Raw genomic sequence first — 3,363 nt, 5'->3', positions numbered from 1 at the left:
GGAGAGGGAGAGGGGGGGGGGGGCGGGACTCCCCGAGCGCCCGTCGCGTTATTAGGCAACCATTAGGAGGCGCATTAGGAGGCATGCAGATGGGAGCCGGCGTCAGCTGGGGGCAGCCCGGCGTGAAGGAACAAATCTGACCCATATGCTCCCCTCGTCTCTTCCCTCCCAAAACTAGCACCCCTGTATCCCCGCGCCCCGCGCTCTCCCCCTACTACAGGGGACCCCCACATCCCAAGCTTATCCCCGCCTCCCCTCCCCCTCCCCACAGTCGGTGCACTGTGGTGGGGTCCTGGGCTTTCCTTGTGCCCTTTTCCCCCGGCTGCCATTTGTCAGGAAGCTCACGCCATGTTTGTAGCTGCTGTTTGCCATTTAGGCCCATCATGGAGGTGGCTGGGCAAGATCTGACTGTGAATACAGAGATTTGTAGGGACAGGTTGATGAGCAATCTGGCTGCTGCTATTCTGTATGCTCTGAGTGTGCTTGTTTGGGGAAATATTTGAACCAATGTGTGTCTGTGTGTGCCTGTGCTGCATGGTGTTCTGTACAGCTCTTTGTGTTAGTGTGAGTGTGAGTGTGAGTGTGAGTGTGAGTGTGAGTGTGAGTGTGTGAGTAGTGTGTGAGGTGCGCACGCATCAGTAAATGTGTGGGAGTGTGTGTCTGATGAGATCCTTCCATGCCTTCAGAAACGGTTGCCGTGATACCAGATGCATGGAAGCACCGAGGTAGCCAAAATAAGACACCGCACACATGTACACACACATGCCCGTGCGCACACACACACACACACACACACACACACACACACACACACACACACACACACACAGAGATAAATGTAGGTTTGGTGTTTCTCCACAGAGACACGGTGCACAGACAGACTCTCAATGGAAGGCATTAGAACACAGAAACCCCAGAGAGGTACTCGATCAAACACACAAAACAAAGCCATTCCTGGAGACTCCTGCAATTCCTGAAACATGGCTCACAAAGACCAGAACACACTGTACTAAGAGCAGACCACACTACATTCACACACACACACACACACACACTCTTCTCTGCAGACCGAGTTTAAATTTAAAAATGGAGACAGAGGAGGATTTCTGTTTGGACAAGTGTCTTTGCACCATTTTAAGGTGCGATTCACTCTCTCTCTCTCTCTCTCTCTCTCACACACACACACACACACACACACACACACACACACACACACACACACACACACGTCTTCCTTGCAGACAAGCAGACAAAGGAAGAGGACAAGTAAGTGGTGAAGAAATGTGAAGGGGAATGTTTTCATCCTCTGTGCTTTGACAGTGTTGCACCGTGTTATGGTCATGGCAATGAAGCCCTTTTCAAATTCCAATCTAAATTTGAAAGAGAAATTCGAAAGAGAGAGGGGGAGGTCCAAGGGAGCGACAGAGGGGAACTAAATATGAAAGAGCAAGAGAAGGAGAGAGTAGATAGAAATAAAGAGATAAAGAAATAAGAGATAGAAATAAAGAGAGTGAGAAGGACAGACTGGAATGAATGAATGAATATATAAAGAATATATAAATACCTTGCAAATATATGAGAAAAGTGACACAAAGAGAGGATGAGAGAGAGAGAGAGAGAGAGATGCCCCCTTTAGCCTGTGCGTAGGTTAGCATTAGCTCTTTGGCTAATTCTATTGTTCTACTGGCAGAGCTCCACTCAGCCAGGGTGGGGTTCCTCTGCATGTGATGCAATGCATGCAGTCGGCCAGCAGCTCTACATTGCATTGCAGCAGAGCGAGAGAGAGGAGAGAGAGGAGGGAGGGAGGGAGGGAGGGAGAGGGGGAGAGAGGAAGCCAGAGGCATGCCAGCATAACGAGGACACTGAATAAGAGATGCACACACAGAAAGTGCACATGAACCCTCTCTGCAAACACACACATACACACAGAGCCTTGCTAGTTTCTGAATTTTAAAATTCAGATTATCTCTATGTTGCATTCTACGTTTAATCTGTGCTTTGGCAATGCCAGAATGCCGTTTTGTCATACCAATAATGTTCCTTGAACTGAAAGAGAGAGACAGTGAAACATGAGAGAGAAAGAGAGGGAACAGAGAGAGCGAGAGAGAGAGAGGGGAAGAGCGAGAAAGAGAGAAGGGAACAGAGAGAGAAAGAGAGAGGGGAAGAGCGAGAGAGAGAGAGAGAGAGAGAGCGAGAGAGAGAGAGAGAGAGAAAGGAAACGGAGAGAGAAAGAGAGAGGGGAAGAGCGAGAAAGAGAGAAGGGAACAGAGAGAGAAAGAGAGAGGGGAAGAGCGAGAGAGAGAGAGAGAGAGAGAGAGAGAGAAAGAAAGGAAACGGAGAGAGAAAAAGGAAGCACTCCCCGTTTCTCTCCCGCACACGGTGTGTGTTCTCTGGCTCCTCTTGTCCTTCGTCGCTCTCGTTTAAGCTCACATGCATAATGCAGAACACATAACACAGCGGACACGGGCCACAGGAGCACGGCTCACTGCTCACTGCTCCTGCTCCTGCTCCTGCTCCTGCTCCTGCTCACTGCTCCTGCTCCTGCTCCTGCTCCTGCTCACTGCTCCTGCTCCTGCTCCTGCTCCTGCTCCTGCTCACTGCTCCTGCTCCTGCTCCTGCTCCTGCTCACTGCTCCTGCTCCTGCTCACTGCTCCTGCTCACTGCTCCTGCTCACTGCTCCTGCTCCTGCTCCTGCTCCTGCTCCTGCTCCACGCCTCCAACACAGTGGCTCCTCAAACTCCTCATCTCATTTCACCATACACCCTATACATCATTCACCCAGCCGTCGGTTGTCACGGTGTGTCTTTGCTGCCACATATATATGCGGATATATAAGGAGATGTGGGCCATGGGCCGGGAGTTTCTTTGCCATTTCTCTCAAATAGAAGGAGTAAATAAATGTAAGCTTTTTGTATGAGGCTTTCTGTATGGCTGGCTGGCTACCTCCCAGCTACAGTGGCTGCAGACGTTTTGTTTTTCCAGTGAATCGAAGACCTTGGTTGAGATATTCAGCTATGGCTTTTGTCCTATCAGGATATTTTCCTCCTATATTTCTAGTTCTGGAGTGGGGAGGGAGGGAGGGGGTTCAAAGGTGAGTTGCTATGGTGAGCGGTAGCTGGGATGAGTGTAGTCTTTCCTTCCTTCCGGGGTCATTATTTGGCAAAGAGATCACAATCGTGTGGGTGAGACATCAGGAAGCCAAAGATTTTCATTTCAAATCTCGGACAAAGGAGGGTGGAAATGTAGGCTACCATTCAAGGGATAATGGAAACCTTGTAGCCCAGGCATGGTGGGTATGGGGCAGGTGTCTGCTTCTGATTCTTGTCGCTTAGCATGGAGGAGCTCATGGAGCTGTTTTGAGGA

The sequence above is a fragment of the Clupea harengus genome, chromosome 15 (genome assembly GCF_900700415.2).
Source record: "Clupea harengus chromosome 15, Ch_v2.0.2, whole genome shotgun sequence".
Lineage (NCBI taxonomy): Eukaryota > Metazoa > Chordata > Actinopteri > Clupeiformes > Clupeidae > Clupea > Clupea harengus.
Note: the sequence above shows the minus strand (reverse complement) of the source record.